The 23,779-nt window shown below is 41.4% G+C and overlaps 1 protein-coding gene across 2 annotated transcripts in view; it reads left to right on the top strand.

Moving 5' to 3' along the window:
* CNTN5 (contactin 5) overlaps positions 1-23,779 on the top strand; it is a 691,903-nt gene that overhangs the window by 467,771 nt on the left and 200,353 nt on the right. The window lies entirely within an intron of this gene.

Below are 23,779 nucleotides of genomic sequence, written 5' to 3'. Positions count from 1 at the left end.
AAAAAAAAAAAAAAAAAAAAAAAAAAAAAAAAACCTTTAAAGCTTATTTGATACAAGAGAAAAGAAACAACTACAAAATTGGACTTGCATCATCTGGTTATGTGACATAGCATTTGAAGGGCAAATTGCAATGAAAGCTCAGTCTCCATCAGCTAGAGAATTCCTTGTAGAGGCACAAATGATAAAAGTGGTTCCGTCACTCTGACAGTACATCTGAAGCAAATGCTCTGCTTACAGGGGAAATATTGAAAGACACTCAGTCTCTAATGAAAAGCAGTTGGATTCCTCCTGATCTTAGAATCATAGAATATCACAAGTTGGAAGGGACTCACAAAGATCATTGAATCTAAATTCTGGATTCCCAAAGGACCACACAAAAATTCATACTGTGTGTCTGAGAGCATTGTCCAAATGGTTCTTGAACTCCAGGAGACTAAGTGCTGAGACCACTTCCCTAGGGAGTCTGTTCCAGTGCCCAGCCATGCTCTCAGTGAAGAAACTTTTTCTGATAACCAGCCTGAACCGCCCCTGTTGCAGCTTCAAGTCATTTCCTCGGGTCCTATCACTGGTCACCAGAGAGCAGAGATCAGCACCTGCCCCTCTGCCCCCCTCGTGAGGAAGCTGTAGACTGTGATGAAGTCTCCTCTCAGTCTCCTCTTCTCTAGGCTGAACAATCCAAGTGACTTCAGCTGCTCCTCATATGTTCTGCCCTCCAGACACTTCTTCATTTTTGTAGACCTCCTGTGAACACTCTCTAACAGTTTTATGTCATTTTTATACTATAGCACCCAAAACTGCACACAGCACTCAAGGTGAAGAGAAAAGGCCAAGGTACTGAAAGCCTTCCTTGCTTCATTCTTTATCAGGAAGACTGGTTTAGTGTTGCTTACTCAAAACACCTTCAAGTCCTATGCCCAAGTCATTTATGAAAACACTGAAGAGAACTGGACTGAAAATGGAGACCTGGGCAACCCCTCTAGTGGCTGACCAGCAGCCTGATGAAACCCCATTTGCCCTAACCCTTTGAGCCTGAGCCTTCAGCCAATTGTTCACCCATCATACTATGCATTTGTCTAGCTGTAGGGTGGATGTTTTGTTCAGAAGTGAAGCAGTATGAAAAGCTTTGCTGAAATCCAAAAGGATGACATCAGCTGGATTCCCTAGGTCAACAAGATGGGAAACCTTGTTGTAAAAGGAAATGAAGATCATTACACAGATCTTTCACCTCATGAACCTGTGTTGTGTACGACCAAGGAGTTACTGTTTTTCAAGTGTTTTTCAGTAACTCCTAAAATAATTTTCTCCATAGTTTTACCTGGCACTGAAGTGAGACTGACAGGCCTGTAATTACAACATCTTGAGCACAGTCTTGGGCAGCCTGCTCTAGGTAGCCTTGCTTGAGCAGGGAGAATGGGGAATGGACCAAGTAACCTCCAGAGGTCCCTTCCAACTTAAGCTGGTCTGTGGATCTTTTTTCTGGAAAATGCTTCCAAATTGTGTGGCAGTGGTGTACTCTGTACCCTATGTCCACATTCCCCCATAAAGTGTTGCACAGGCAGTCATGGACAGAGAGCTTGTTAACACAAGCAATTTCTGGGCATCTGCATAGACAGAAGCTTCTGGAGGGAATGGACTCTCTCCAAGAGGGTGAGTGATCACTGCCTGGCTGCTAACAGCTGTCTCTGTTGCAAGCCTCCACACAGCATCTTCTTCAGCTGCACAGGACCCCATATACGGTTTGGCTGCAAAGAAACTGTTCAAGAGCAATTCCCACTGCCTGTTGAGCGCTGTTTTCTGTGTGTCCCATGCGCTCAGTCCTAAGGCACCAGCACCCAGGGGATGTCTGGGACAGGCAGATTCTCCAGCTTTATCCTTGGCAGGCACACTGAGGCCCATCAGCAAGCTTCAATAAACTCAATTCTGCGAATTTTCAATAACTCCCAGAAATAATAATAATAATAATAATAATAAATCTCTGTAGTTGATTGACTAGAGGGAATAGCCTCAGGTTGCGCCAGGGATGTTTAGGTTGGAAATTAGGAGAAAGTTCTTCTCAGAAAGAGCAGTCAGGCTTTGGAATGGGTTGCCCATGGAGGTAGTGGCATCACAGTCCCTGGCGGTGTTCAAGGAAAGATTGGATGTGGTGCTTAGGGACATGGTTTAGTGGGTGACATTGGTAGCAGGGTGATGGTTGGACCAGATGATCTTGGAGGTCTTTTCCAACCTTATGGTTTCTAGGATCTGAGCATTTTCTATGATGTAATTACCATGCCATGGGCATGGTCTTGGGCAGCCTACTCTAGGTGGCCTTGCTTGAGGAGGGTGAATATCCGCATTCTCCCACAAAGTGCTGCACAGACAGTCATGGACAGAGTGTATGTTGAGAAATTTATTGGAAGCTGCATAGGCTGAAGCTCCTGGATGGAATGGAGTATCTCCAAGGATCTGGGTGGTCACTGACCAGCTGCTAACAGCTGTCTCTGTTGGGCTGCTGAAGAAACTGGTGTTGTGCAATTGCACCTTGCTGCTGGTAAAGCTGTCTGTGGCCTACTCCCACGAGTCTACTCGTGGCTCAGGAAGGTGTCCGAGTCATCTACCTTCACCCCAAGTGCGATATCAATAGAGAGGGTGCTCTTGGAGGCGTTGCCCAGCCTGAGCTTGCAGGAGCAGTGGGAAGGCAGCACCATCAGGCAGCAGTGGAAGACGCTCCCAGGCTGCTTTCACCAAGGCCTGGAACCAGTGGGTGGTTTCTTCCACATTCAGGTAGGAGCCAGTGTAGAGGGTGTGTAGCAGGCTGGGCTCCTGTCTTGTCCTCAGCTCATCATCGGGCTGGTGGAGAAAGCACAGCATGTTCCCCACCAGCCACTCCCTTGCACACTGTCCTGCACCTGGGGAGGCACAGGAGTAGTGGTGTGGACCACATGACCTCCAGAGGTCCCTTCCAACCTTAACCATTCTGTGACTTCATGAGAGCCAGATGAGCAAGAACGCAGTTTCAGAACCAATCTGAATGACAACTTCTGAAAAGTTGTTTGGATCTGTGCTTTCTGAATGACAAGCCATCATCAAGTAAAGAAGATGCATTGAACATCTAAGCACTGCAAAGTGTATCAGTGCTTTTCTCATAATGATTGAAAAAAATGCATACATCTTTGATCATTGATATAATTGACTAATGTAGACTTAGTGCAAAACATTCTTAGAATGTATTCTCAAATACATTCATATTTATATCCCAAAACAAAGAACTGTTTTGCATTTTCTTATGTGCATATGAAGATGAAATAAAGGACACAGTAAGATCTGTGACTTCACTGAGATTTTTCATACCTTATATACATTAAGGTGGATGCTTAGGATAAGAATAGATGAGCAATTGGCACTTGCCTTTAATCAAATTATGTAAGCACTTTTATTTTCACAGATTATATAAAATTAATGATTCTGGGCATTGCATTTCACATTATATAATAAAAAGGAAGGACAACAGCAATTTTGCTGAACAGCTGTTGAACAGTTTGCTGGAGGAAAACAAAATTTGTATCCCATTCATAGATGATGTAATGGACATGACTTCTCTACAGGCACAGTGCCGTGAGTATCTATGTCATCTCTACTAACAGGCAGTGTCTATAACATCTAATAAGACTGACCAATCATTGTCTTAATTTAGAAAATGCTTCAGGAAAGGTTCAAAAGTCATCTAGAGAATTTTATTGCAGTAATATAAGAGGACAATATGACAATTAAGGAAAACTGTAGAGAAAATTAATCTGGAACTACATGTATTTTCCCAGTGATCCTAATGGCCAGGAATACAAAAATTAAGTTAACTAGAAAACAATGGGCCTAAGTCAAGGCTGGGATAAAGAAAGTACTGTAAAACTAGTGAGCAAAACTCAATTTTTGGTATAAATTGCTGTTTTTTCAGTTTTTATTTGCATCTGTACAGTTTGCTCTATCCATGGATTTATGTTGTATTAATATTTATCATTTTCTAAATAAAATTTTGAAAGAACTGATTTCTGTTCAGTGAGAGGTGACTGTATTTCCAGCTGTGGACTGAAGCATCTCTCCTATGTGGAAAGGATGAGGTAGCTGGAATTCTTCATCCTGGAGAAGAAGCTCAGTAGAGATCTCCCCAATGTGTACAAATTCCTGAAAGGGGAATGCAAAAAATATGAAGTCAGGCTTCTTTCAGTGGTAACTGGGGCCAGGACAAAAGGCAGGAGGTTCCATATAAACATCAGGAAGCATTTCTGCTGTGTGGGTGACAGAGCACTAGCACAGGTTGCCCAGAGAGGTTGTGGAGTGAGAGCCTTTTACATGCAAGTTTTCACATTTTGATTTATGATAGGCATGTATGTCAGCATCTGCTATTTCTGTAGTTAGAATACAGACACTAAAATATATTAGTGTATTTAAATTTTGTAGGGGAGGCCAGGATATGTCCTGAAAATTTCTGGTAGGGTTGCAAATCAATAGAGCATGACACTGAAAAAAATATTTTGAGCATTTAGGACCTGTGTCTCCCATCAGTTCCACTACTTGTATATAAAAAAAAATGTTTTACAAAGAAAAGAATATTGAACTTCCTTGCACTTTTAATTATGAATTTTTTTCTTGCTTTTGTGTATGTATCACATCATATGTATCTATTAAGTATTTTCAATTCGAATTTATTATTTAAGAGAAATAAGCACTGCAATAACTTGGAAGTATTTAAATATTGGTGTCATTTAGAAAGAAAAAAAAAAAAAAGAAGAAAAAGAATTTAACAGGCAGAAATACTTAAGCTGCATTTACGAGGCTGAGGAGCAGGTTTAGATAATAACAATAATATTTCTGTTGACAGTCATCACTATGTCTAGTTAAAATCAATACCTATCCAAAAGCACTGCTTCTCTGATATTGCAGGTCTTTCTAGACAGGAACATAGTTTCCCTAACTCTTTAAAAAGACAAAGCAGCAATGTAAGTGCATAACAAAGGCTCTTCTATTCCTTCCTTGTTATTTTTAATGCCTTTTGCTTCCATTGAAATTAAACGCAATAAATACGAAATACTAGCTCATTTTGTGCTTGCTGAATTCAGTCTGCTAGCCTTTTGAAGCTGTGCACTTAATGGAGCATCATGGCATCAGTGGTCACCTCTGTCACCATCTTTTACACAATAACTGTCTTCCATAGATGCAGTAGTTTTGGTTGTCTAAGCATCATTCTGGCTCAGCTGACTGAGCTGGAGTTTTTTCTGCATGTCTGTTAATCACCAATAAGATGGGGCTCACTACATTTTTAAGTACTTTAATATATGTGGCTTTTAGATTTTCTCCATAAATTCAAAATTGAAAACGTGGCATACTGTAAAACAATGAAACATGTTAAGTGTGAAAATTAATGTGTATGTAATGTATATATTTGGAACATGAGTCAGCAATGTGCCCTTGCAACTAAGAAGGCTAATAGTATTCTTGGCTACAGTACAAGAGAAACCTGGACATACTGGAAATAGTCCAGGATAGGGCAATAAAGAGGATGAAGGGACTGGAGCACCTTTTGTATGAGGAGATGCTGAGAGAGCTGGGATTGTGATTCTGCGATCCAGGTTGTTTTACATCTAAAGCTATCTACTTTATTATTTGTAACAGTATTTTACAATACAATTCGTGTCACTGTTTTCAATAAGAAAGTCTATGAAATGTTAAAGACTGAATTTTGCCTTTATTTTGAAAATGTTTGGAAAATTACTAAATCTATATCCTAATCTCATATGTGCCATTTAAAAAATAGGTTTAGTGTTGTACTGATAAGAGTGAAAAACTGTTGCTTCCCCTTTTACTAACAAAGGACCAAAAGAGTTAAGGGATTTTAAATTTGTCTTTTATTACTTTTCTTCCATGTATTTGATCAGAAGAATCCTTTGCTAACTTCTTCTCAGTTATATCAGGTCATTATAGACATTGAAACATTCAGAAAACAATCTGGAGATCAAGGAAGTAGTAAAGTACCTCCAAAGGCACTTTATTCATTTTCCTTTAATGTCAGATATCTACGCTTACAGGCAGCTGCAACCGATATAATTATTTAGATTTCTTACTTAATCTACTGCACTCCTAGCATGCAATTTATTTATGTCAAATTGACATAGGTCAAATGAATCAGGTCTTTGAAGCATCTATTTCTTTGCATTATCTTTATGGGAAGATTAGGATGACTGGATCAGATGTATCTATCAGAAAACTGAATCTCACACTAGTTCAACACACAAATGTTGTTTTTGTGGTGGCATGTTAAAAGAAGAGAACTTGTACTCTCTCATCTGTATTCCAAGCAAAACAATACTCCCAAAGATTACGGATAACAATTTAAAATGCTGTTCTATTACATTCAAAAAAAAATGTGTAAAAATTAATACAAAAGAGAGGGATTCTCAGCATTAACAGTATCCTGTTACCTTAAAGCTCCTCGTTGACTAGTTATGTTTACTTAGTCTCAGTAGTGTACGTTTTACTTTTGCTTGCATTTGATTCATATTTGGTAGACCATAAGCATTTGTGATATGCCTTAGTCTGAATCAGTAAGCATAAATATTCTAATATGTCTTTTTACTTGGTCTGAACTTAATCACGGTTAATTTTAAACTACAATTGATGCTTGTATTGTTATCTGGAAACATGTAAATGACTTGGATAAAATGAATGTGTGCTACCACAGTAGTAGTTCTTCTCAATAATTTGCAATTAGGCTGATAAAAATCCCATTTCTTCTCATTGGAGTGAAATGGGTTATAAGAAATTAAGCAAAATAGTTTATATGAAATTATATTGATAACATAGATGCAATTCTCCTCAGATGTTTAGGTACCACCTCCTTAAATATCAGTCCTTCAAATGAGGCTTCTTCAATAATTGTTAAGGTGATACCACTGCAATAATAATTTTCCTATTCTTTCCCACACATCACTACTTTCAATGTTATTTCTTCTTCATCTTTTCTAAGAGTATCTCTTAGTTTGCTGTGATTTTGTATGATTTTGCTACAATTTATGCATAAAAACTATGTTAAAAAATAATATTCCAAAGATGCATTCCTTCATTTATATCAGTTGCGTAAACCCACTGATTTGAAGGGAACCATTCCTAGGAATGAGCTTAAAAAAATCACCCAATGTTAATTTGTAGGATCAGCTAGACTCACTAGCAGATTGTGATGGTTTTGCTCAGGTGGGTGACCGAGCTCCACCACAACCGCTCTCTCACTCCCCCTCCTCAAAGAGGAACAGGGAGAAAATACGATGAAAGGGGCTCAAGGGTTGAGATAAGGACAAGGATATCGCGCAGTAGTTATTGTGATGGGCAAAACAGACTCAGCATAGGGAGATAGTAAGATTTATTGCCTATTACTAACGAGCTAGAGAAGTCAGAAACAAAGGAAAGAAACCAAAAGCACCTTCCCCCCCCATCCACCCTCTTCCACCTCCTCCCCCCGAGTGGCGCAGGGGAACGGGGGAATGGGGTTATGGTCAGTCTATAGCAATTCTTCTCTGCCGCTCCTTCTCAGTCACTCTCGTCCCCTGTGCTGTGGGGTCCCACCCACGGGATGCAGTCCTTGCTGAACTGATCCAGCGTGGGCTTCCCACAGGCAGCAGCTCTTCAAGAACTGCTCCAGATATGGGTCTGTATCACGGGGTCCATCCCTCGGGAGCAAACTGCTCCAACCTGGGTCCCCCATGGGCAGCAGCTCCTGCCAGGTCACCTGCTCCTGCATGGGTTCCTCTCCACGGGCTGCAGGTCCAGCCCGGAATCTGCTCTGGCAGGGGTCTTCCACAGGCTGCAGTCTCCGTGGGTGCAGGGCCACCTGCTCCACCGTGGTCTCCTTCACGGGCTGCAGAGTGGAACCCTGCTCCTCCGTGGTACTCCATGGGCTGCAGGGGGACATCCTGCTTCACCATGGTCCTCACCACAGGCCGCAGGGGACTTCTGCTCCGGTGCCTGGAGCACCTCTCCCCCTCCTTCTTCGCTGACCTTGGCACCTGCAAGGCTGTTCCTCACTCCTCTCACTCTCCCAGCTGCTGTGTGGTGCAGCATTTTTTTCCCTGTCTTAAATCTGCTCTCACAGAGGTGCAAACATCATCACTTATTGGCTCAGTTCTGGTCAGCAGTGGGGCCCTTACCAAACATGGGACAGCTTCTAGATCCTTCTCACAGAAGCCACCACTATGGCCCCCTGCTACCAAAACCTTGCCACATAAACCCACTACACAGATTGATTCAGAAGCTCAGATATTTTCTTTTAAGAAAAGGAAATGATGGAAAAGTTTTCCTTTTCTCACCTTTATCTACTCAGAATGTTTTTTTCTTTGGCTTAGGCATTTATCATTGTAAGATATTTTCTGTAATGCAGATTAATCTCATAACTTTCAGCCTTTCAGATTTGTCAATACCTTTTTACACATATTTCACCAGAACAACATATCATACTTATGCATCAGAGAAAATTTCAAAGGATCTGATATTCAGACAGGAAAAACTCAGCCCTTTTTGTCAAAAACAACTATAACTTTTGGAGGGGTAGGGAAGACAAACTACTTTTGTAATATATAGTGGTAACCAGCTAGAACTTGCCTGATATGAATAAGATATTATTGCTGATATATTACAGATTCACATATTCAGAATTTGACTCATTACTTTTTCTTAGTAAGGTTCTTCAACTGTGTCAGGTCCACTGTTTACGAATGCCCTATATTCAGAAAAAAAATCTTTCAGAACCTCTTAGGTTACTTACCTGCTTATTCTAAGACAGTCAGTGATTATCTAGTAATATTTCTGCAGAAAGTGTTGTCCTGTAAATACTTCATCTGTAGACTTATTTTTTTAATTATTTTTCCTTCAGTATTCACTAATATCCAATTCATTCTTTACATCGTTTCATAATATTAAAACTTGACCAGACACTTTAATATTTTTCATTTCACAGCCTCTAATTATGAGGTCCAGTATGTCTTAGTCCAATATAAAGTCCAGACATTATTTTCAACATATAACCACTATCGCTGAAGTGACTTTTCAATTTCTTCACACAATGTATCCACCACAGCAGCTTGTATTCTTTCCTTGCAGACAAAAATATATTATGTATTTATTCTATTCTACCAAATGCACACCATATATTTGAAATGGCTCAACTTCTTTTTAACATTTTTCCCCATGTCCTCTTTTATGTCTGTCTCTCTCTGAATGACTGTAGCAGCTGCTTTATAGTAGCTTACTACAAACCAGTTCCTAATATTCGATTTCTCTAACAGGATTTTTCCTATTACATCAAAAATTTATGCATTCAGAACTCAAAACTTATCTGGTCTAAAAATTATTTTTTATACCTCTTAGTAGTTGATTTTGCCCACAGTGCTTAATACCTGTGTCATTTGTAAAACTAGGTCTTCTTTACAGAGGAATAATCAATTCATGGGTAGCATTAATCTCTTCTTCAATTACAGACCTATACTGGGTCAAATTAAACAAGTCATGGAAATACAATGGTGTTCGTCAGTGTAGTAAAAAGCAAGATAGCCTCAAATGTAGCAGCTGCAGAAGAAGTAAAGAATTAAATTTAGGTGAAATCAACACCACCATGTCAAAACCTGGAAAAGCTTTTTTCCTTTACTAACTTTCTCTGATGAGAATAATTTCATATTTTATCTGCCTTATACCTTTTCTATAATAAACTTCAGCTGTGTCAAAGCCTGATTTGTAACTTAAGAGAAACAAGTGAAAGGATCTTTACTCGTCAAGGTTTGCACTATTGTCCTGTAGATACGGAATTGAAAACAATGTTATCTTAATGAGACAATGTTAATTAAAAGTATTAACTGCTTATAAGCAGTGTTCTGCTCTGTAACATAACTTAGCTACAAAAGCATTTTTTCCTCTTTGTTACTAATCCTTGTACTTGGTTCTGGTGAGGTCGCACCTCGAGTACCGTGTTCAGTTTTGGGCCCCTTGCTACAAGAAGGACATCGAGATGCTCACGCAAGTCCAGAGGAGGGCAACAAAGCTGGTGAAGGGTCTGGAGAACAAGTCTTATGAGGAGCAGCTGAGGGAGCTAGAATTGTTCAGCCTGGAGAAGAGGAGTCTCAGGGGTGACCTTATCGCACTCTACAGGTACCTGAAGGGAGGCTGTAGCAAGGTGGCGGTTGATCTATTCTCCCACGTGCCTGGTGACAGGATGAGGGGGAATGGGCTAAAGTTGTGCCAGGGGATTGTTTAGGTTGGATATTAGGAAGAACTTCTTTACTGAACAGGTTGTTAGGCATTGGAATAGGCTGCCCAGGGAAGTGGTTGAGTCACCATCCCTGGAGGTCTTGAAAAGACGTTTAGATGTAGAGCTTAGGGATATGGTTTAGTGGAGGATTTGTTAGCGTTAGGTCAGAGGTTGGACTAGGTGATCTTGGAGGTCTCTTCCAACCTAGATGACTCTGTGATTCTGTGATATCAGCCTCCTATCAACCATAAAAACTACATAGTGATTTTCAAATAAAATGGGGAGGATGTTAGTCACAATCGGTTCTAGATCATAGAATCATAGAGTATTCCAAGCTGGAAGGGACCCATAAGGATCATTGAGTCCAACTCCTGGCACTGCACAGGTCTACCCAAAAGTTTAGACCATGAGACTAAGTGCACAGTCCAATCTATTCTTGAATTCAGACAGGCTTGGTGCAGTGACTACTTCACTGGGGAGCCTGTTCCAGTGTGCAACCACCCTCTTGGTGAAGAACCTCTTCCTGATGTCCAGCCTAAAGTTCCCCTGCCTCAGCTTAACCCCATTCCCGTGGGTCCTATCACTGGTGTTTATGGAGAATAGGTCACCTGCCTCTACACTCCCCCTCACGAGGAAGTTGGAGACCTCAATGAGGTCCCCCCTCAGCCTCCTCTTCTCCAGGCTGAACAGGCCCAGTGACCTCAGCCGCTCCTCATATGTCTTCCCCTTTAGGCCCTTCACCATCTTTGTCACCCTCCTCTGGACACTCTCCAACAGTTTAATGTCCTTTTTGTACTATGGTGCCCAGAACTGCACACAGTACCCGAGGTGAGGCCGCACCAGTGCAGAGTAGAGCAGGACGATCACTTCCCTTGACCGACTAGCAATGTCGTGCTAGATGCATCCCAGGATACAGTTGGCCCTCTTGGCTGCCAGGGCACACTGTTGGCTCATATTCAACTTGTTGAATTATTCAACCACAACCCCTAGATCCCTCTTTGTGGGGCTGCACTCCAGTGTCTCGTTGCCCAGTCTGTACGTATAGCCAGGGTTGCCCCGTCCCAGGTGCAGGACCCAGCACTTGCTTTTGTTAAACTTCATGCGGTTGGTGATCGCCCTGCTCTCCAATCTCTCCAGATCTCTCTGCAATACCTTTCCACTCTTATCCGAGTCCACAACTCCTCCAAGTTTAGTGTCGTCGGCAAATTTGCTCAAAACACCTTCTAGTCCTACATCCAAATTATTTATAAAAACAGTGAAGAGGTCTGGCCCTAAAATAGAGCCTTGAGGGACCCCCCCCTAGTGACCATCCTCCAGCCAGATGTGGCCCCATTTACCACAACCCTTTGAGCCCTGCCCATCAGCCAATTGCTCACCCATCGTATGATGTTTTTGTTAAGTTGTATGATGGACATTTTGTCCAGCAGGATTCTTTGGGAAACCCTGTCAAAATCCTTGCTGAAGTCCAAAAAGATCACCTCAGCTGGTTTCCCTTGGTCGACTAGATGGGTGATCTTATCGTAAAAGGAAATCAAATTTGTTAGGCAGGACCTACCCTTCATGAACCCATGTTGGCTGGGACCAATGACTGCATTGTTCCCCGAGGTACTCTTCAAAAGTAACTTCTAGAATCATCTTCTCCATAGTTTTACCAGGCACTGACGTGAGACGGACAGGCCTGTAGTTGCCAGGGTCTTCTTTCATACCCTTCTTGAAAATTGGCACAACATTTGCCAGCTTCCAGTCTACCGGGACCTCTCCACATTCCCAAGATCATTGAAAAATAATTGAGAGAGGTCCTGCGATGACGTCAGCCAGCTCATTAAGCACCCTGGGATGAATCCCATCCAGACCCATGGACTTGTAAGGATCCAGGTGGAGCAGCAAATCCTGCACACGTTCAGGATCAGTTGGGAGTCTGTCATTCCCACCATCACCTCCAGCTCAGGGCACCCTGGGTCCCGAAGCCCATCATCAGTGTTGAAGACAGAGGTGAAGAAGACATTAAACATCTCTGCTTTGCCTATGTCATTGTCTGTGAGGAGACCTTCCCCATCAAGTAGCAGACCTATATTTTCTTTGGTTCTCCTTTTTCTGTTCACATATCTAAAAAGCCCCTTTTTATTGTCTCCCACAGACATGGGCAGCTTCAACTCTAGTTGGGCTTTGGTCACACGAATTTTCTCCCTACAAACTTGAACAGCATCCCTGTATTCCTTCCTCGTCGCCTGACCCTTCTTCCAGCAGCTGTACACTTTCTTTTTTTTTTGCCTAAGCTCCAGTAGAAGATCCCTGGCCAGGCAGGCCAGCCTTTTGCCCCTACTGCCTGACTTCTGATATTTTGGAATTGCCTGATCTTGTGCTTTTAGGAGGCAGTGCTTAAAGATTGACCAGCACTGATGGACACCCATGCCTTCAAATGTAGCTTCACAGTTTTACCGACTAGTTCCCTGAGCAGCCTGAAGTCTGCTTTCCCCATATCCAGGGCCGAAGGTGGCAGTTTTCCTTCTGTCACCATAAATTTTAAACTCAACCACTTCATGGTCACTATGACCGAGATGGCTACCAATTGCCATGTCTCCCACAAGACCCTCTCTGTTCTTCAGCAACAGATCTAGGAGGGCACCTTCCTAGTTGGCTCCCTTAGCACCTGCCCCAAGAAGTTATCATATAGGTGCTTTGTGAACCTCCTGGACTTGCTCGTGTCAGCCATGTGGTGATCCCAGTTGACATCTGGCAAGTTGAAATCCCCCATAAGGACAAGGGGAGTTGATCTCAAGGCATCTCTTAGTTCTGCAAAGAATAATTCATTGGTGTTTTTGTCCTGGCTAGGTGGTCTGTAGAATCCCACGACATCCCCTTTATTTGTTCATCTCTTAATCCTTACCCAAAGACTCTTAACTTTGTCATTGCCAACTCGAAGTTCCACACAGTCCAGCCCCTGCTTCACATACATTGCCACCCCGCCACCTCACCTGCCCTGCCTGTCCCTCCTGAAGAGCCTGTAACCATCTATTGCAACACACCAGCCACAGGACTCATCCCACCAGGTTTCGCTTATGCCGATGATGCCATGCAAAATTCTAACTGCCATTATTGTCTTTAGTCACTAATTCAAGGAAGGAAAGTCACATATAGTTGAAGAAAGTTACTATAAATGAAGTAGAACTGGCAATATATCCTTGAATGTTTGGAATGAATTTAATTTTGAAAAGTGACTAAAGGAGAAAATAAGAAAAAAATGAAAGAAACACTTGTAAGTACAAAGGAAGAAGTAAGAATGTAGAATTGTAAATAACATGTATATAGAATTTTGATAGATTAGTATGCTAAAAAAAGTACATTACATATATTACTCAAGTTCAAAATATTTGCTCAGCAGCTCTGGAAATAGAACCATTTATTGATGCAGTTTATTTTGGTGATTAAATGTTGAAATCTATATTTGAAAATATTTTATTTGTTACTTAAGGCAGGTTGATTATTTATTTGGATTTACATGTTGATCCTTTGGTGGTTTCACACCAGCAGGTAGTCAAGCACCACCACACTATTCTCTTACTAACCCTCCTCAAAGGACATGGAGAGAGAGAATGAGATGAAAAAAAACCTCTTCATTAGGACAGGAAAAAAAAACTCTTCATTAGGACAGGAAGATCATTCATCAATTACCGTCATGGGCAGAACAGACTCAGCATAGGAAGATCAATAGAATTTATTGCCTATTACTTACAAACTAAAGGAGTGAGAACAAACAGAAAGCTTCCCCCTTATCAACCCCCTTACATATCTTCCCCCTGAGTGGTGCAGGGGAACAGGGAATGAGGGCTGCGGTCAGTCCATGACACTTCATCTCTGCTGCTCCTTCACGGTCACCCTGATCCACATGGGGCCCTGCTATGGGATGTCGTCCTTCCCAAACTGATCTGTACTGGGTCTGTACCACAGGGTTTATCCGTTAGGAGCAAACTGCTCCAACACGGGTCTCCCACAGGTGGCAGCTCCCCCCAGACCCCCTGCTCCTGCGTGGGCTCCTCTCCACGGGCTGCAGCTCCAGCCCGGGGCCTGCTCCTGCGGGCGTTCTCCATGGGCTGCAGCCTCCTCCAGGCCACATCCACCTGCTCCACCAGGGGCTCCTCCACGGGCTGCAGCGTGGAGATCTGCTCCATGTGGGACCCATGGGCTGCAGGGGAACAGCCTGCTCCACCAGGGGACTCTCCACAGGCCGCAGGGGAACTTGTGCTGCGTGCCTGGAGCACCTCCTGCCCTCCTGCTGCACTGCCCTTGGGGGCTGCAGGGCTGCTTCTCTCTCAGCTCTCACCCCTCTCTCCCAGCTGCTGTAGCACAGCAGATTTTCCCTTCCTTCAATCTGCTCTCCCAGAGGCCCAACCAGCATTGCTCATGGTTCTGCTCTGGCCAGTGGTGGGTCCCTTTTGGAGCAGGTTGGAGCTGGCTCTGATCCGACCTGGGGCAGTTCCTGGGCTCTGCTCAAAGAAGCCACCCCTGCAGCCACCCTGCTACCAAAAGCTTGCCAAGTAAACTTAACACAGATCCTAAATGAAAAATCATGAATGTAATGAATGGATGATAAAGTCTTAACTACAATATTCACACTTGGTTCTGTGTTTTACCTTGATATTGTAGTATGCAGATATGAAACGCTGAAAAGGAGCATGCTGAAATTGTTCTTGTGAGAACAGATGAAACATGACAGACACAGAATGATTTAAATTAATTAATCATAGCCATCAACAACTGTAACCACAAACATTGCAGATATTATGCAATTAATATGGCAGGTTGAATCATATAGCAACTCTGTGATTTTCAACCTAATCTTGTTACTTTGATTCTGGATGTAAACATTTCATTTTCTAATTCACTTTTACCTAGTACTTCAGGATTTATGAATGCAGAAATCCTACTGAAGTTCAGGGAGATTTTGCTGTCTGAAAATTCCTTTTTCTTCAAAGAATTCTTCAAAGAATTTTCTTCAAGAATTGCATTTTATTGATGGTACTGATGGTATTCATTGGTGTTATTGAAACCAGGTGCAACAAAATAAAAAATATTTTAGGCTCCCAATATACATAAGACTTCCATGGTAGCCTTCCATGAACTATTAGACAACATTAAAAATGAGTAGTTGGTCAAGAGAAAACTGGAGGAAGCATATAAATTTCTATTTTATATAATATCTATATGATCACAGGTAGTGAATAGTTTAATTTAAACGTAGTATTCCTTTTTAACAGGTACAGAATAGTAAATAAAGATTCATTATCTTCTTTGCATTTATAAAAAATGGGATTCACATAAGGGTACTGAAGGAGCTGGCAGAAGTGCTCTCCAAGCCACTTTCAATGATTTATCAGCATTCATGGCTAACCATGGAGGTCCAAGCTGATTAGAGGTTAGCAACTGTGATGGCCAATTACAAAAAGAGCAGGAAGGAGGATCCAGAGAATTCCAAGCCTGTCTGTCAGTTTGCCTTGGCTGCCAGGGAAGGTCATGGAGCAGATAATTTTGACTGCCATCACATGACATGTGATCACAGGACAAACAGGTGATCAGACCCAATCAGCATGGGTTTATGAAAAGCAGGTCCTGCTTGACTAACTGTATCTTCTGTGTTTAGATGACCTGCTTACTGGACAATGGGAAGGCTGTGGATGGTGTTTACTTGGACTTTAGCAAAGTCCAAGATGGTGTTTCCAACTGTAGGCTCCCAGAGAAACTGGCTGCTCATGGATTGGATGGATGTACCAGTCACTGGGTAAAAAACTGGCTGAATGACTGGGCCCAAAGGGTCATTTTGAATTGAGTTAAATCTGGTTGGCAGGTGGTCACCAGTGTAATTCTCCACGGTTCAGTACTGGGGCCAATTTTTTTTTAATATTTTCATCAGTTATCTGGATGAGGGGATCAAGTGCAACCTCACAAAATTTGTGGACAATGCCAATTTAGGTGGGAGTGTTGATGAGCTTGAGAGTAGGAAGGTTTGCAGATGAATCTGTATAGGCTGAGCTGAATTATATGCTATTCAGCAAGGGTAAGTGCCAGGTGCTGCACTTGGGGCACAATAACCCCAGGCAGTGGTACAGGCTTGGGGAAGAGTTGCTGGAAAGCTGACTAGCAGAAAAGAAGCTAGGGGTGCTGGTCAAAATGAGTTAGCAGTGTGCCCAGGTGTCCAAGAAGGCCAATGGCATCCTGGCCTTCATCAGAAACAGTGAGGCCATCAGGACAAGGAAGATGATTGTCCCCTTCTGCGTGGCTCTGGTGAGATCGCATGCTAAATACTGTGTTCAGGTTTTGGCCCCTCACTACAAAAACACTATTGAGTTGCTCATGCCTGTGCAGAGAAGAAGAAAGCAGCTGGTGAAGGGACTAGAATACAAGAGTTAGGAGGAGTGGCTGAGGGAACTGGGTGTTTCTAGCCTAGAGAAAAAGAGACTGAGGGAAGACCTCATCATTCTTTACAACTACCTGAAAGGAGGTTGTTACAAGGAGAGTGGCAGTCTCTTTTCTCCGGTGGCAAGTGATAGGACATGAGGAAATGGCCTTAAGTTGGGCCAGGGGAAGTTTAGCTTGGATATTAGGCAGAATTTCTTCATGGAGAGGGTGTTTAAGCATTGCAACAGGCTTCCCAGGGAAGTGGTAGAGTCCCCATTCCTGGAGGTTTTTAAGAGACATGGGGACGTGGCACTAAGGGACATGGTTCAGTGGTGGACTTGGTAGTGTTAGGTTGATGGTTGGACTTGATGATCTTGAATGTTTTTTTCAATCCTAACTGATTCCATGGTTCTCCATATTTATTATCTCCACCAGAATAGATTATTTTTGTTATAATTGCATTATGGTACCGTGTGTTAGCCCCTTTTATGGATGTGTAAATTGTTTATGATAGGAAATATAGAAAGATATTCTCTGCTTAAAATATAATATACTTAGGCATAGAAACCAGGTGAAGTATACAAGTACAGGAAGTTACTACTGTATAAACCATCTATTTTGAATTGTTATAAATCATAGAAATCACAGATATAAAAATGTCATTATGCCATGGAAAATAATGTTCCTTTATTTAAGTATTCCTTTGCATTTTCTAGTGAAAAAAAATAGTTCCAGGCTAATTAATCAATAGTCTGTACATTATAATTAATCCTGGCAGTAAGTTTGAAGAAAATTATTGTCTCCTTACAGGAACATGCTCAAAGATCACCATTGTTCAGAATTTCTTACATCACTTCTTTTCTGAAGAAAAAAAAAAAAATCTTCTTAGTATATTACACAGATTCTGAACAAAGTTTATCTAAGATATACGAAAATACAATATTTGTCTCTTTTTTTCTTCTTCATATTTTCAGAAAGGAATCTTTAAAATTTCTCCTGTGCTCCTTCTCATCATTTGTTGGAACTGCCTCAAATCATCTGTATAATTACCACCTTATTTTACACAAAATCTTTCCTTAAAACTCTTCATTAGGTCTGAGACACAGGGTGTTGCACAGGTTTAGAATACATCATTGTTTCTCGATATTTCATCTTTTTCTTGTCTCTCATTACATACTTTCACAATAACTTCTTTGAAGGTTAAAAAAAAAATAAAAAATAAAATAAAATAAAATAAGACTTTTTCAGGTTATGTCAAACTGATGATCCATGAAGGATTTAAAAATCTTTCTGGTAATAAATAATAGCAACAGCAATGATAATAAGCATGATACATTCTGAAGCACTTGAATCTGGCCCTTATTTTATCATCTGAAAGTCATATAGTAATATGATTTTTCAAAGTTCAAGATTTATGATTTTCTCATTAAGTGTGGTGAGATGATGTTTCTGTCATGGCAGAATTTTTTTTGCCTTAGTCTCCTTTCTTTCATGCTGTTTCTAGATAACATCTTCAGCATTAAAATTTACTCTGAGGTCCAAAGACTGACTAATAATAAAGCTCTACCTACATTCCTAGAAAACTGCATTCCTAGAAAATAATTGTGTGTCAATAAAAAATGATATAGTAATTTCTTTGGACATCTTAGTATTCCATGGCTGTTGTATTTAATTCATCCAACTTAAAAGTTCCCTATGCAATCATACATGTCATCTCTTCTTAATACCTACCTTTCATTCTTCTGTTGCCTGTTCTTATGGATTACTAAACACAACATTTATATTTCCTGTTCTTTAGAGTGTTCAGTTAAGCAATGCTTTTGATTTAGATTATAGTGGAATTTTGAAAAATATGTTTTTTAATAGAACTTCTTTCCCTGTAAAACTTACATTTTTAAAAGAACTACAGTTCCAGCTCAAGGTTAAGTTCTTAGTTGTGTCTTTCATATACAAGGAAAAGGAGGCTACTGTTTCTGCAGCAACAATGAAATGATTATATTTGTCCTTGGCCTGACAGAAGAATTTTACTTTGCGTAGAGCTATTTTTTACCTTATTAGAAATAATGTTTCCTGCTTTATACTCTTCTTTGGGTGTCTTTAGCATGTGCCTTTAAACACTGTAATATATGCCATGCCCCTTTTAAACTCCATAATAAATTTGCACATAAAATAGTTTAAACTCACTTCCTTGTCCTCCTCTCTCTATATACATTGTAGAGAATCTGTTTTTACACTGGTATGAATTTTCACTATTGAACTGACAATATTTATGTTTAATTAGCTATTTAATTCCCTGTACCAAGTGGTTTTATTTATTTTTTTCTTTTCAGAATGCATATAGCAGATTTGCAGTATGAGTTTCAGGTAGTCAGCAGTACTAATGCTCTTTTCTGGTGTCAGAGAAATGCAAAATAGTGTTAATTTTTGTTTTGTTTTGTTTTGTTTTGTTTTTTTCACCCAGTGCTTCAAAAGGAAGTATTACTGTGATAGTATCTATTCCAACATATAGATAAATGGCTTACTTATTTCTCCCAGAGGAAAAAAAGTCTGGTGTCAGAACATCTCAAAACTTGTTGAAGCCATGACATATCAATTTGAGTTTTGTTCATGTTTTAAATTCAGTGAGGTCTGATCATGCATAAGGTCTGGAGCCTTAAAAATATGTGAGGAGTAAATCAAACAGCATGCTTTAAGGCACCCATGCGGACAAAATTCATCACATTTTTTCTTGAGAAGGAGGGCTAAAAGAATAATTTTATGGAAATACAGTGACATTCTTCTCACCTGAACAATTGCCCGTGAAAAAAATCTTTGAGGACACACTGTTTTTAAAAGGATTTGGCAATAATACATTTTAAAAGTTTATTATATTCCTAAACTGTGCATTAAAATGAAAGTTAACCATTGGTTTGTTAACAGATAGCAGAAAATATTTGTTGATATATCTGCTTTCTTTTAGAAATATACAGAACTTAACACAAGCATACATACAAGCATACAAGCATAAAGCTGGTTGGTGAGCCTACCAGGGGAGGTGCCCCTCTAGACCTTCTGTTCACTAACAGAGAAGGACTGGTGGGAGACGTGTTGGTCGGGGGCTGTCTTGGGCAGAGTGACCACAAAATGGTAGAGTTCTCGATACTCGGTGAAGTCAGGAACGGGATCAGTAAAACCGCTGTCTTGGACTTCCGGAGGGCTGACTTTGAGCTGTTCAAGACACTGGTTGGCAGAGTCCCTTGGGAGGCGGTTCTGAAAGACGGAGGACCACAGGAAGGCTGGGCGCTCTTCAAGAGAGAAATCTTAATGGCTCAGGAGCGGTCTGTCCCCACATGCCCAAAGATGAGCCAGCATGGAAGAAGACCGGCCTGCCTGAACAGAGAGCTGTGGCTCGAGCTCAGGAGAAAAAAGAGGGTTTATAATCTTTGGAAAAGAGGGCGGGCCGCTCAGAGGGACTACAAGGATGCTGCGAGGCAGTGCAGGGACAAAATCAGAAAGGCCAAAGCTCATCTGGAGCTCAATCTGGCCACTGCTGTTAAGGACAACAAAAAATGTTTTTATAAATACATCAACACAAAAAGGAGGACTAAGGAGAATCTCCACCCTTTACTGGATGTGGGGGGAAACTTAGTAATCAGAGATGAGGAAAAGCTGAGGTGCTTAACGCCTTCTTTGCCTCAGTCTTTAACAGCAAAACCAGTTGTTCTCTGGATGCCCAGTACCCTGAGCTGGTGGAAGGGGATGGGGAGCAGAATGTCGCCCCCACAATCCACGAGGAAATGGTTGGTGACCTGCTACAGTATATGGATATACGAAAGTCGATGGGGCCAGATGGGATCCACCTAAGGGTACTGAGAGAACTGGCGGAGGAGCTGGCCAAGCCGCTTTCCATCATTTATCGGCAGTCCTGGTTATCAGGGGAGGTCCCACTTGACTGGCGGCTAGCAAACGTGACGCCCATCTACAAGAAGGGCTGGAGGCTAGACCAGGGGAACTATAGGCCTGGTAGTTTAACATCCATGCCAGGGAAGCTCATGGAGCAGATTATCTTGGGTGTCATCATGCGGCAGTTGCAGGGCAAGCAGGCGATCAGGCCTAGTCAGCATGGGTTTATGAAGGGCAGGTCCTGCTTGACGAACCTGATCTCCTTCTATGACAAGGTGACATGCTTAGTGGATGAGGGAAAGGCAGTGGATGTGGTCTACCTTGACTTCAGTAAGGCATTTGACACCGTTCCCCACAGCATTCTCCTCAGGAAACTGGCTGCTCATGGCTTGGACTGACGTGCACTTTGTTGGGTTAAGAGCTGGCTGGATGGCAGGGCCCAGAGAGTTGTGATGAATGGAGTCAAATCCAGTTGGAGGCCGATCACTAGTGGAGTCCCCCAGGGCTCAGTACTGGGGCCAGTCCTCTTTAACATCTTCATCGATGATCTGGATGAGGGGATCGAGTGCACCCTCAGCAAGTTTTCAGACGACACCAAGTTAGGTGCGTGTGTCGATCTGCTCGAGGGTAGGAAGGCTTTGCAGGAGGATCTGGATAGGCTGGACCGATGGGCCAAGGCCAACTGTATGAAGTTCAACAAGGCCAAGTGCCAGGTCCTGCACCTGGGGCACAACAACCCCAAACAGAGCTACAGGCTGGGAGATGTGTGGTTAGAAAGCTGCCTGTCAGAGAAGGACCTGGGGGTATTGGTTTAATGTCGGCTGAATATGAGCCAGCAGTGTGCTCAGGCGGCCAAGAAGGCCAACAGCATCCTGGCTTGCATAAGAAACAGCATGGCCAGCAGGTCCAGAGAAGTGATTGTTCCCCTGTACTCAGCTCTGGTGAGGCCGCACCTCGAGTACTGCATTCAGTTTTGGGCCCCTTGCTACAAGAAGGACATGGAGGTGCTTGAGCGAGTCCAGAGAAGGGCAACAAAGCTGGTGAAGGGTCTGGAGAACAAGTCTTATGAGGAGCAGCTGAGGGAGCTGGGACTGTTTAGCCTGGAGAAGAGGAGGCTCAGGGGCGACCTTATTGCACTCTATAGGTACCTGAAAGGAGGCTGTAGCGAGGTGGCGGTTGGTCTATTCTCCCACGTTCTGGGTGACAGGATGAGGGGTAATGGGCTAAAGTTGTGCCAGGGGAGGTTTAGGTTGGATATTAGGAAGAACTTCTTTCCTGAACGGGTTGTTCGTCACTGGAATAGGCTGCCCAGGGAAGTGGTGGAGTCACCATCCCTGGAGGCCTTTAAAAGACATTTAGATGTAGAGCTTAGGGAAGCTCTGTAGAGCTTTGGTTTAGTGGAAGATTTGTTAGCATTAGGTCAGAGGTTGGACTCGGTGATCTTGGAGGTCTCTTCCAACCTAGACTATTCTATGATTCTGTGATTCTGTGATAAAGTTATAGTCCCTAAGTCACATGATAATGGAAACCAAACATTTCCTAACTAAGAAAATTTTTCATTGCAATCTTTGCTCCCATCCAAAACAACTGCCTACAAAGGACTATAACAGCCCACTACATTCTAAATATAAAATAATAATATTTGCATTCCTGCAGAATCATTAGGTGACATTTTAAATGAAATTACACCAGATTGTATTATAATCCATTATGGGCTTATTCTAAAATACAAAATAATACTTAATTAACTATTGACTAGCAAAATTTTGTATAGTTTCTGAAGCCCAACATTACTGCTCAAACAAGAACACATTTATTTTGGCCAAAGACAGGGCACATTTAGATACATATAATTTTAGGCTTCTGCATATGCCTAAGACATCCTTTAGAAATGTGAATAGTCATTCTGAAAGATTATAAATCTCTTTCTACTTAAAAGTATACCTATTCCACACTATGAAAACCATTGAAATTCAATTCATAGTACTTTTGAAAATCGTTGAACTTCGATTTTATATCCTGCTAGGCATGGCACAAGAAGTGGAGCTCCAGCACCTGACAGGAAACTGAGTGCAGTTAAGAAAGTAATAATTCTACTCAACCTAATCAAACTGTTCGGTGCTGCTTAGCTCATACTAGCACCTTGGTCTGCACTCAGAAAGGAACAGGTACAGCAATAGGTCCATAAGAGATGCCCAAGGTCATTCTGTTCATGTTTAGACACCTTATTTCGTGTCTGCTTAAACTTCTGTGTCCTTTTCAAAGATATCTGTGAGTACCACTAACTCAGTTATCTTCCCCTTGATCTACGTTAGAAAGAAATGTACCTAGAAATGTGTGTGAAAAGAGGCTTTAATAGCATTGCTGTCATTGGGAAGATGAAGGTGAAAGAATCAGTGTGATGTCAGAACTGTCATATTTGTTCTGCTACAGATAAGCATGTTACAGCATAACTATCCACCTCAAAAATGAATACAGATCCAGTGTTCCCTGAGGTAAATACAGTAGTTGGATAGTATGGTTGAGGGGCTTTAAAGAAGCACAATAAACTGTTCATAACAGCACCCTACAGCCTCATTCAAAAGTTTTTGTATGAAAAATGAAACACTCCTTATTCACCTTCTGGAGGGAAACTTATGGAGGGAAAATATATTTACCCACAATTGGATTATGCTTACAACACTGAAGAAATCAGTACAAATGTGTTTAGGAAGAGTAAAGCTGTGGACCAGATTTGTTTTTTGCACCTATTCAGTTGATATTCCTGTCTACGCATTACAATGTGTTGTACACTCTCCAGATGACTTGTTAACAACAGACATCAATCTGGATGTTGGACGAGGTGTTCTCTCCATTATCATTTCATTTTTCACTGTACATGAATGATTCCTACTGGTGAAAAACAAACAAACAACAAAAATAAATAAATAAATAAATAAATAAATAAATAAATAAAACACAAACAGGGTATTTTAAAAAGAAATAAAAGCACTATTAAATATTTAAATGATATATATATATATGTTGCCTAATAGCTTTCCTTTAACACCATATCCAAGTGTGCTAAAAAGAGTAATAAAGTGCTGATGCAACAAGGATTCCTTTGTAATGGGAATATATTTATTTTTAAAGGCCCTCCTATTATAGATTAAGATATGAAAAAAGGAACTGTCAGCTTTAGATGAAGTAAATCATAAGTCACAGGAGCCACTTTTTTTTTTTTTTTTTTTTTTTTTTTTTTTT

Source organism: Oxyura jamaicensis, chromosome 1 (genome assembly GCF_011077185.1).
Source record: "Oxyura jamaicensis isolate SHBP4307 breed ruddy duck chromosome 1, BPBGC_Ojam_1.0, whole genome shotgun sequence".
NCBI lineage: Eukaryota > Metazoa > Chordata > Aves > Anseriformes > Anatidae > Oxyura > Oxyura jamaicensis.
Note: the sequence above shows the minus strand (reverse complement) of the source record. Positions and strands in the feature narration are given on the sequence as shown.